The sequence below is a fragment of the Lactuca virosa genome, chromosome 2, assembly GCF_052849685.1.
Source record: "Lactuca virosa cultivar CGN04683 chromosome 2, Lactuca_virosa_CGN04683_v6, whole genome shotgun sequence".
Classification (NCBI taxonomy): domain Eukaryota; kingdom Viridiplantae; phylum Streptophyta; class Magnoliopsida; order Asterales; family Asteraceae; genus Lactuca; species Lactuca virosa.
Window position 1 is genome coordinate 153,178,171 of NC_136427.1, and position 12,971 is coordinate 153,191,141.

A 12,971-nucleotide genomic window follows, 5' to 3' on the forward strand; every position below is an offset into this window, starting at 1 on the left:
CTACGCACCACCCCTTCCACACGAGCACTTTGTAATCGACGACTTGATTAGCCTCTCCTTACCTTGCTCTGTCTCACCTCACCTCGTTGGCAACCGCAGGCTCACCTCTAATCGCCGACCATTGAGACTCATCAGCATCAGCGACTGTGTCCCGAATCCGCTTCCCCTCTACATTACTCCACCTACTAAAACTACTCATGAGCTTATCTTCTACCTTTTTTCCATCACTTCTCTCACATATCCCCTCGTTCATCTCCGCCCCTCACCTATCTCCACCGTCTCCAACCCTCACCGCCTCTTCTTGCCTCATAGCCCTCACCTAACAACTTTGATTTGAAGAAATTTAAGGAAGTAGAAGTTGTTCAAGAATAAATTGCAGATGAAACCCTAATAGCATTATGCGACAACGGAAGAAGACGATGGCGTTGGAGAGCAAGCTTTCTTGGTTGTTTCCTTCTCATGCTCTGTACTTTTTTCCAGGTATTTTAATCCTTTCTGTAAACCCGATCTGTAATTAGTTGTTGATACGAGTTTCTAAAAATTACAGGAAAGAGGAATCAAAACTTTAAAAACACGTTTGTAGTTTCAGAACCCACATCCCTCTGTAAAACTTAGAATTCTATCAGAAAATCAAATATATATTCAACATAGCCAAACTAAATTTCTTGGAATAGCTCAATCCCATACTTACATGTTCTTACAGTGTTTTCTTCTTCTTCTACGTAGCAATGATTGCAAAGGTAGCAATTGATGTGGTGGGTGGTTTTATAGGATGGATTTATACACGAATCAAACCACCACCTCCTTGGGTTTGTGGATCACCTGGTGGACCTCCTATTACTTCACCTCGAATCCAACTTAATGATGGAAGACATATATCTTATAGAGAGTGGGGTGTCTCCAAAGATAAATCCAACTACAAGATCATTGTCATTCATGGCTTTGATAGCTCCAAAGACATGAAAGTCCCAATTTCTTAAGTATCATGAACACTATATTCATTATCTTTAACATATTGGTCTTTTTTTCTAATATATATTGTCATAATGACAGGAACTTATTAAAGAGCTGCAAATTTACTTTCTGTCATTTGGCAGAGCAGGATATGGAGAGAGTGATCCACATCCAAAGCGTTCAGTGAAACAGGTGATGGGGACACGTTGTTGTTGTTACTGGATATGGAACAAACGATGCCCCTACTCTACATGAGGTAATAATTAAAGATTTTTTTGTATAAAGTTTTAAGTGATGAAGTGGAATCTGGTGAAGGGATGTATTTTCTAGCTCTAAATGTTGGTCTAGATAAACCTTCTACACTAAAGCCTCATCCTGATCAACCCTCCATAACCTTCACCACTTCCAACTTTAATCCACTACTTAGCGGTGAAGGTGGTGGTGGTCCTATTCCTTTTGATCTTTCATTGCCTATTAATGCTAAACAAGTTTCACAATATATAGAAGGGGGTTGGATTCAAAAATTTATAGAAAGCACATACACATTTCTTGATCCTAGTAACGTATTTCAAGATGCTATTGAGGCAGGGCCTACTTCAATGAATCTTATGAGTCAAGATATGGGGCCATTGTTTTTTAAGATTTAATCTAGTAACGTATTTTACTAGTAGGCCAGGTGTGAAGGGGTATGTTAGAATGTTAAGCGGCTATTACTTGGTAGGTGGATTTAATATTTAATCTAGTCATTAAAGTTTTTTAAGGTTGAATTTTTTTTAAATAAATATTTAGGCAGCAAGGCAATTGGAAGTAATGAAGGGGAGGAACAAAGCGGGGCCCACTACAGATTCTTTGGGTGATGCTTTAGGGATTGCACAACATCATGATGGTGTTAGTGGAACTGAACAACAACATTTGGCTAATGATTATTCAAAACAGTTGGCTATAGGTCAAAAGGATGTGAAAACTGAAAACTATTTGTGTATTTTTATTTTATCAAAAGTTTTTTCTTTTTTTAATTTGGTTATATATGAAAAATAAAATTATATTAATTTCTTGCAGACTGAAGTGGTAGTTGCAGAGTCTATAGCTTGTATGGTATCATCCTCGACACCTGGATGTGGAAGTTTAGCAACCAATTTTCAACAGGTATATATATGTAACTCAAGTATTTGTCTTTACACACACATAACATAACACTATTAAATGGGCTTGATAATTTTTTTCTTCATCAATTTTCAGTGTCCACTTCTGAATATAAGCTATTGCCCTCCAACTGAAACGGATCTATCATCTGGCAAAAAATTGGTAATGAGATGCTTTATATTTTTATCTTCTCCATGAAAGTCAACAAAAACTGTTATATTCTGTATATCTACATAAATGTGAAATGGAAATATAGAATATTGATTTTTATATTGTAGGTGGTTGTTGTCTACAATTCCCTAGGGTGGAACAGATATGATGTTATAAGACTTCCAGTGAGTATCAATTTAGGTTTTGAACTTTTGGTTGCATCTAAATCACTTTTTTGGGATAATAATAACAATAATAATATATTATGCGTATTATATGTGAATATATAACAGGTTGTGAGTGAGAATATTGCTGTCTATGACTCGAATGGAAAAGAAGTAGAGTATCAACTTCTGCCCATAGTAAATGACGCTATTGCGCTTAGAAACTACTACACCAGTGCATATACTGGCAAATCACCAAGTTCAATTCCCACGTATTCACTTGCATTTACAGCACTGGTTCCACCTCTGGGAATTACCACCTATGTCATTTCACAACAGCACCTGTCAGCATGCTGCTCCAACCTTTGTCAATTTAATGAATGATGCAATTCTTAGGCTTGCTACACATAATAAGAATATGACCATACAAACACGTAATCATCCACTGCCAATGACAGAAAGTCAACACCTCCAACGTGAAGTATACATATACTTCCAATTATTCTTCTATTTATGCTCATATATTATAATTTTGTCTAGGATAACATGCAATCAGAATATTGACACCTTTATATGTAGTGTGTATTTAAATAGTGATTTGTATGATCTTGTAGGACCTAGATGCATTCTCTGCGGCTATTGTTGTGAGTATTGCCTTCTCTTTCATTCATGCTCCGTTTGCTATTGCTATTATGAAGGTATGTCACTCTCCGGTTATCTTTTTCACATAATTGACAAGGAGCTGTTGTATCTATTCAGACCAGGCTTAGAGCAATGGTTGCAAGAGATGAGTTCAAAAGAAGAAGAAGAAACAAGGATGCAACTATAGTTCAGGTACTATGGATGAACTATGTTTGTAAAGTATTTAAGAAAATGATTAGAAACAAGGGTGAATTTGTAAAGATTAGTTAGCTACTTGCAGGTTGATCTTGAATAAGCAAAGGGGAAATGGATTGTATTTTTTGTATCTAATTCGTTTGTAAATTTTTGTTATAACTTCTATTGATTTGTTTTATCTTTCCATGGAACGATTATTTGTATGACATTAAATTTTATGCAATGGATTGTATTTTTTGTATATGATATTTTATTTTCTATTATGAGACATTAAATACAAATTTAATTTGAAAATTAGTAAATCTATAAATAATATTTTTTTTAAACATTTAAAATTACGATACGCAAAAATTTTTGTCATCTTCATTTACGACATGGCCTTTCTTGACAGTGTCTTCCTTGACACGCAATGCGTGTCGTGAACGCGCGTCGTAAATGTGTGTCGTAATTGTGCGTCGTAAATGCGCGTCGTAAATAGAGGACGCGCAAAAGCGTGTCGTCTTTCGTTATAACAGGGCCTTCCTTGACACACATTTGCGCGTCATCTGAGCGTTTTACGACACGCATTGCGCATCGTAAAAGGCTGTTTTTGTAGTAGTGTTCAAAGCATGTGTTTTCGTTTCTACCTTATTGGGTTATAGCCCCAAATGGGCCTTGGAGTTGTGTTTTCGGATCTAGGCAAACGAAAACACCAAATTGGAACACTTCCCAAACGGTAAACCCTTCTTGAATTAATTCCAAATCCGTAAACCCCTTTCTCCTTTAATTACTTGGGCGAAAACACATATATGAGGGTTATTTATTATTTAAACCCTTAGTCTTTTAGCTTATGTTCATTTATAACACCCTAATTTAGCTTAGGTTTCAATCGATACTTCTTTGTTAGCGCTATTCACAAGCCCTAAGGCTATAGATTATACAATGCAACAAGGATTGTAATGTAGTATCACTTGTGTTTGGTTAGGGTTTAGGCTTCACTAGGTCTAAAATTTCAAGTTGTGACATCATCCCCCCGCTAGAGGGAATTTCGTCCCAAAATTCAAATGTTGAGTGGTTATTTAGGAACTAGGAAAAGAGGTGGGTACTTCTGTTCCATATGATCTTCTTGTCCACAAGTGAATTCTGATCCTCGTTGGCGTTCCAGCGGATCTTCACTGTTGTGTTTGCTGTTCTGATCGGTAGAGAGTGTGTGGGCTTGACTTACTTGTCTATGATCATCCGAATGGTAGCATGCTCACTCGTAATCCTGGACAGCTTCGTCTTGAAGTTAATGGTAAGACTCATACCTGGTCCATCTATCATCACCTCGTGTATACAAGTCGTATATAATTAAGAATGACTAGATGGTCGGATGGGTGACTCTGCCCCAAGTCCACAACCAGACAAGGAATAGGAGATAGGGCGGAAACACACATCCTAAGTCCGTATAATCTTAATTATATACCACCCTCACGTATACATTTATTAGTGATAGGTTAACTGCATTTGTCCCTAGCCTCTATGCTTCAACTTGACCTGCTGTACGAGTGGTGTTCCCGAAAGGTCCGTTGAGAATACTTTGGGAAGGTTTCAGAAGATATGGTACTCCTCGCATGAGTACTTTGTGAAGGGTTTTAGGTAAAACAAATAAACTAGAAAAACAATTCCTAAGTTCACATGCAACCTACTTTGGATCTATGTTTTAACTATTGAACATACAACTTTGAATTGCAATACAAGAACCCTAGAGGAGAGAGGCTCATTTCGAAATTAACAAACTAGGGTTTAGGGTTTACATACCTTTCAATTGTTATAGCAAACAATTGATATTCCCTTGATCTTGATCTTGATCTTCTTGGAAGCTTTAGCACCACAAGTGTAATGCCTCTAATGGAGTCACACCCAAACTAGCAAGAAGGAAAGTAGAAGAGAGAGAGAGGAGAGGGAGTATGCAAAATCTCGGCCTTAGGGTTTCTTCAAAAGAAAGAGTTACCAAAAACATGAACCAGGAGGCTCCTTATATAGCTGAGGGATCTAGGGTTTAAGGGAAACCCTAGTTATCCTTTGCTTAGGGCCTAAGCAAACCCAAGGGCCTTATCCAAGCCCCTATGGACGAAATTATTAGGGTTTCCCCTAAAGATTTCGTCCACCCTCTTCCAAGGGGGTTCTAGAGCCTTCCACTCAACTATTAGATAATTGCAAACTAGTCCCTGCACCTTATAATTAATTCTTTTAACCCCAAAATCAATTCTGATTAATTTCTGGCTAACAATTAATTAAACATAATGATTTCTAATTAATATATTAATCCATTAACATATTAATAAATCATTTATATATATATATATATTAATTTATTAATCTTATAAATTAATATCTCTCCTTTCATAATTTCCTTGTCCAGTTGCTAGGTTGAGGGCAACCCAAAAGGACTGTGCTGCTATCAATTCAAGTAGATACCAATTATAGTTATGGGCTTAGACACCTAATCCAACAGTCTCCCACTTGGATAAGTCTGTAACTATAATTGCTAGTATGCCTTCTAAATTTGACCAGCAAATTGTGGCTTCCAAAAGCTGCTGCCGAACTCTGACCCAGTCAGTTACGTGTCCTAAGATAAGTGATCATATAACCCTTCGTTCTGCTTGATATCCCCAGACAAAAGACATGGAATGTAATCAATCTGTTTGTCCAGAATCTATGTTTCCCGATTCCTGATTTGTGATGATGAAGGACTTCTAATCGAACACATCAATTTAGTCCTGGCTGGGCCCAGCACATAAGTCAACACCAAATCATCGAGGGGCCCACAGATATCGCTTTTCCTGTTAGGGCAAAAGGAACGAATAAACGTTGACTCATATGCTTGTATCTTTTACTCATCAAATTGTGCATGACAATACGTTTTATAACACCAAGTTACTGATGCGTTTTCGTATCACCAATGCACAACCGACTTGTAAATTACAACTCATATATCTTCGTTTCAAGATTATAAGATATTATCGTCTCAGTATTACTCGTGATGAATTCCATGAAGTAATACTCTGAGCGTGGGTTTATCCAATACTCAAATCTCAATTTCTGAGTACTCATGAACATTGCAGCAATTCTATTGCCATGTCTATCCTTAGACAATCTGCAATCCAATTCATGACAGTCTTAATTCACTACTTACTTCCAAGAGTACGAGCGACTGTGGAGTTTGAATAATCTCATTATTCAGGAAGTAAAACATGCAAAATATGAAACACAATAATAAACAATTGACAAAAGGTAGTAGCCAAACTTATAAATAATACTTTATTATTTAATCACCAAAAGTCAATTACATTTACTTTGTTACAAGTTTCAAAAAATAATCTAACTACTAAAACTAATATCATCTTTCAGTCCTATGCTCCGAGCATGCTGAATATGCTTAGCCCTACTCAGACCCTTTGTGAGGGGATCTGCTGGGTTATCTTCAGATGACACCCTCTTTACTATAAGATGGCCTTCTTCAACTCTATGTCTAATGAAATGGTACTTTCTGTCGATATGTCTGGTCTTACCATGATCTCTCGGTTACTTTGTCAAGGCAACCGCTCCTTCATTATCGCAGAAGAGTTCCATAGGCTCCTGGATGGTTGGAACAACTCCGAGATCCCCGATGAAGTTCCTCAACCAAGCTGCTTCTTTCGACGCTTCACTTGCTGCAATGTACTCTGATTCACAAGTAGAATCAGCCACCGTATTTTGCTTGGAACTCTTCCAAGTAACTGCTCCTCCATTCAGTAAAAACACCCAGCCTGACTGAGAACGGAAGTTATCTCTATCCGTCTGAAAGCTGGCATCACTGTAACCATCTACTCTCAAAGTATCACTGCCACCAAGCACAAGAACCCAGTCCTTTGTCCTTCGCAAATACTTGAGTATATTCTTAACTGCTATCCAATGAGCTCTACCTGGGTTTCCCTGATAGCGACTGACCATGCTCAAAGCAAATGCCACATCAGGGCGAGTACATGTCATAGCGTACATGATCGATCCGACAGCGGAAGCATAAGGTACACGACTCATGTCATCTATTTCAACATCTGTACTCGGGCATTGAGTCTTACTCAATTTGGTATTGCTCTGGATAGGTAGCTCTCCCTTCTTGGAGTTTTCCATACTAAACCTCTTTAGTACCTTATCCAAGTATGTGCTCTGACTAATTCCAATTAGTCTCTTCTTTCTATCTCTCAATATTCTAATCCCAAGAATATAGGCAGCTTCTCCAAGGTCTTTCATTGCAAAACACTTTCCAAGCCAAGACTTAACCTCTTTCAAGGTTGGAACGTCGTTACCAATGAGTAATATGTCATCGACATATAACACCAGAAAAGTTACTATACTCCCACTAGCCTTGATATACACACAAAACTCATCTTCACTTCTAGAGAAACCAAACTCTTTGACTTTCTCATGGAAGCAAAGATTCCAACTGCGAGATGCTTGTTTCAATCCATAAATGGATTTCTCAAGCTTGCACACTCTATTGGGAAACTTTGCATCAACAAAACCCTCTGGCTGACTCATGTAAACATCTTCAGCCAACTTCCCATTAAGGAAAGCAGTTTTGACATCCATCTGCCAGATTTCATAATCATGAAAGGCAGCTATGGCGAGCAATATCCTAATAGATTTGATCTTAGCCACTGGCGAAAAAGTCTCATCATAGTCAATCCCTGGGGTTTGAGTAAAACCTTTTGCAACCAGTCGAGCCTTGAATGTATGCACATTCCCATCCATGTCTGTCTTCTTCTTGAAGATCCATTTGCACCCAACTGTCTTGCGACCTGGTGCACTATCAACCAAATTCCAAACTTGGTTGTCATACATGGACTTAATCTCGCTGTCCATTGCCTCTTTCCACTTGGAAGCCTCTGGGCCTGCCATTGCTTCCTTATAAGTGACTGGTTCATCCAAGTTTACCAGTGTTCTGTCACTTATGAATGTGTCACCATCTGAAGTAATATGAAAACCATACAACTCAGGTGGCACACTCACCCTAGTGGATCTTCTAAGAGGTAATGAGTTATCAATTGGTTCAACAGGAACTGTTTCCTCTGGTTGAGTGCTAGTGTCATCTAAGGTTCCTTCATTGGCTGACTCTTGAATTTCTTCAAGGTCAATAGTGCTCCCACTGTCCTCTTTGAATATGAGCTCTCTTTCAAGAAAGACTCCTCTTCGTGCTACAAAGACCACGTTCTCACTAGGCCTATAGAACAAATATCCAAAAGACTGCTTTGGGTAATCAATGAAAACACATTTCTCACTTCTAGCTGCTAGCTTGTCGTGAGTCTCTCGTCTTACGAAAGCTTCACAACCCCAGACTTTAATATGTGCTAACGAGGGAACTTTCCCTGTCCACATTTCGTGAGGTGTTTTGGCAACCTTCTTTGTAGGGACAAGATTGAGGATGTGGGCGGCTGTCTCTAAGGCATACCCCCAGAAGTGAATAGGAAGCGAAGCCCGACTCATCATAGAACGAACCATGTCTAACAAGGTTCGATTGCGCCTCTCAGCTACACCATTTAACTGTGGTGTCCTAGGAGGAGTCAATTGTGAGACTATCCCACATTCTTTCAGATAGTCGTTAAACTCGATACTAAGATACTCCCCGCCTCTATCGGATCTAAGTATCTTTATCTTTCTGCCCAATTGATTTTCGACTTCATGCTTAAACTCTTTGAACTTTTCAAAAGTTTCTGACTTATGCTTGATCAAGTAGATATATCCATATCTGCTATAATCGTCAGTGAAAGTCACATAGAATCAATTAGCATCTCTTGTAGTTGATCTGAAGGGCCCACACACATCTGTGTGTATGAGATCCAACAGACCTTCACCTCTTTCACAAGACCCTGTGAATGGTGATTTTGTCATCTTTCCCAAAAGACAAGATTCACACATATCATCTGACTTTAGGTTAAATGATTCCAACACTCCATCCTTTTGGAGTTGGGCTATGCGTTTCTTGTTAATGTGTCCAAGACGACAATGCCACAAGCATGCCTTGTCTACACTATTAGACAAGTCAATATTAAGTACACTATTTCCTAAGCTATCAACACAAGTCACTGTTTCATACACACCATTACAAGGCAAAGCTTCAAACATAAAAACACCATTCTTATAAACAGAAATTGAACCATTCAAATCATTAAAAGAATATGTAAAACCTTGTCTGAACAATGCATGAAATGAAATAATGTTTCTCGTCATCTCAGACGAATAGCAACAATTTATTAAATCTAATCTAACATCATTACTAAGCAGAAGCTGATAAACTCCGATCTTGGTTACTGGTGAAGACTTTCTGTTTCCCATGATCAGGTTTATCCTTCCTCGCTCTATCTCCTCACTTTCCTTTAGACCCTGAAAATCAGAACAGATATGAAAACCACATCCTGTATCAAGGACCCATGAACGAGAAGATAATGAGTTATTAGTAGAAATAGTGTAAATACCTGCCGAAGATGGCTTCACTTTGCCATCCTTGATATCTTGCAGATATTGTGGGCAAGATCTCTTCCAATGCCCCTTTTGGTTGCAGTAAAAGCAAACTGCCTCTTTTGGATCAGAAACATGGGGAGTGGAACCATTGGGCTTAGCCTTTGGGCCATTACTAGATGACCCAGCTTGAGCCTTGCTCTTCCAGTTTTGCTTGGGAGGACCTTTCCTCTTTTTCCCCTTTCCCTGTCCAATAGCCAAAACAGGGGCACTCGTAGGTGTGGAGGGTATACTTTTACCCTTCATCCCTGCCTCAGCTGTCTGCAACAAGTTGTGCAATTGGGCCAAGGTCTGCTCAGTATTGTTCAAATGGTAAGTTAGAATAAACTGACCATAACATTCAGGAAGTGAGTTCAAGACCATGTCAATGGCCAATTCCTCATCAAAGTGAATATTGAGCTTGACCAAACGCTCTATGTAGCGTTGCATTCTTTGCACATGTGAGACAACCGACTCCCCATCTTTCATCTTGCAAGCCATGAGTGACTTGACTACTTCGAACTTTTCTTGACGAGCTCGCTTATGGTACTTTTCCATAAGGTCCTTGTTCATCTCGAAAGGCCAGTAGTCCTCATAGTACCTCTGCAGTTCTGGGGACATAGTTGCCACCATGATGCATGCCACTTTGGTAGCATCATCGTAATGTTTCTTGTAGGCAGCAAGATCTTCAGGAGTAGCTTCATTCTCATCAAGCTCTTTGAGCTCCTTTTCAAGAACATATTCTTTGTTCTCGAAACGAAGAGCCATCTTGATGTTGCGCATCCAATCGTTATAGTTTGAGCCATCCATAACGACTTTGGAGCATATATTGAGCAAAGAGAAGTTTTGGTTGGAGGAGGACGAAGCAGAAGTGTTTCCAGGAGTAGACATCTGAAAAGAAAGAAAGTTTTAGTTAGATTTCAAGATACCTTAATAGAATAACCCAAAGATATAGTATCAAGGTTAGGATCCAACTATGAAGATTCACAACTTAGAAATGGGATGCCGAGATCCAAGTGCAAATTTCATAAAGGTAGGTGAATGACGATTCACCAATTCCACCATTAGACGAAACAAACGAAGTGAAATTCCTAATTCTTTTGAGATACATTGAAACTATTCAATGGCATGTTTTAATCTCAGATTATGCTCTTCTATTTGTGACTGGGATGCCGAGGATCACAAACAAGATGTGAATAACCATGCAAATGTGCTTGGTAACCTCATTGTCTTTATCATTAACTATTGATGTGCTGGTAAACCACACATGCTCCATCAAAATGACAATTATGAGATACCCATTACTACTCTTTATTAGTGCCTTTTAGTGTGCTGGTTAACCACACACGCTCCACTAACGACCAATAAAGCATAATGTGCAATTTCATGGATTAGCATACTTTTCACATTTTTCCTAAAGTAACTAGAGTTGGGATTTTGAAAATAATGTTCTAGTACTTTCTTTAATATCATTATACTTTTAATGAGACGTAGTTGTCCTATCAAATCCGTTCTGCTAACGACCCTCCACTAATCAAGGAAGCGGTGGGTGAGAGTGGACACCCATTCAACTACCATTTTATAGGCAGTTTCCTTATACCCCCCTTATAGATTAGCTTCGTGAATGAGGCATACTAGCGATTTGACTGACCATGTTCTTATACATATATAATATTAAACTTTTAATTATAATATATATATAAGGTGTGTTTTAAAACATTTTAAAACTTCAAGGGTTTATAAATTTCGAAATTTAAGCTATTAAATTTAAATTTAAATAAACCAATTAACTAGATTTAATATTTATCTTTTAATTAACTATTAATCAAATTATTAAATCTTGTAAGGATTATCTAATTAAATTAATCCATTAATTTAATCCTAATCCTTATCCCTCTAAATTTCGAAAAATAGGGTAAGGATAATTATCCAATTAATCTAATTAAGCAACAATTATCCAAAACAAGAAACCCTAAAACTTCTAAGCAAATTTCGAAATTTACAAGGGAGGAGGCTAGGGTTTTCAAAACCCTAACCCTAATTTCGATTAGGGTTCTTTGGAGGCTAGGGTTTTCGAAAAAAACCTTTGATCCAAAACCCTAGAAATCGAAAATTTGGCCTTTAGGGTTTAATAGCTATAAACCCTAATTTGCAATTCAACAATTGTAGCAATTCAATTTAAAACAACAATGGCTCTGATACCACTGAAGGGTTTTAGGTAAAACAAATAAACTAGAAAAACAATTCCTAAGTTCACATACAACCTACTTTGGATCTATGTTTTAACTATTGAACATACAACTTTGAATTGCAATACAAGAACCCTAGAGGAGAGAGGCTCATTTCGAAATTAACAAACTAGGGTTTAGGGTTTACATACCTTTCAATTGTTATAGCAAACAATTGATATTCCCTTGATCTTGATCTTGATCTTCTTGGAAGCTTTAGCACCACAAGTGTAATGCCTCTAATGGAGTCACACCCAAACTAGCAAGAAGGAAAGTAGAAGAGAGAGAGAGGAGAGGGAGTATGCAAAATCTCGGCCTTAGGGTTTCTTCAAAAGAAAGAGTTACCAAAAACATGAACCAGGAGGCTCCTTATATAGCTGAGGGATCTAGGGTTTAAGGGAAACCCTAGTTATCCTTTGCTTAGGGCCTAAGCAAACCCAAGGGCCTTATCCAAGCCCCTATGGACGAAATTATTAGGGTTTCCCCTAAAGATTTCGTCCACCCTCTTCCAAGGGGGTTCTAGAGCCTTCCACTCAACTATTAGATAATTGCAAACTAGTCCCTGCACCTTATAATTAATTCTTTTAACCCCAAAATCAATTCTGATTAATTTCTGGCTAACAATTAATTAAACATAATGATTTCTAATTAATATATTAATCCATTAACATATTAATAAATCATTTATATATATATATATATATATATATATATATTAATTTATTAATCTTATAAATTAATATCTCTCCTTTCATAATTTCCTTGTCCAGTTGCTAGGTTGAGGGCAACCCAAAAGGACTGTGCTGCTATCAATTCAAGTACATACCAATTATAGTTATGGGCTTAGACACCTAATCCAACACTTTGGAGGTTTGAAGCGAGAGCCAATTCTGAGGTTTGTGTCGGGTTTGTCGTTATGAGTGACGAGGGTTTTGTTATGCGGTCGGTTAATATGAAGGGTCTCTTTGGTAGCACGTGGAATAGGTACGATGAGGAC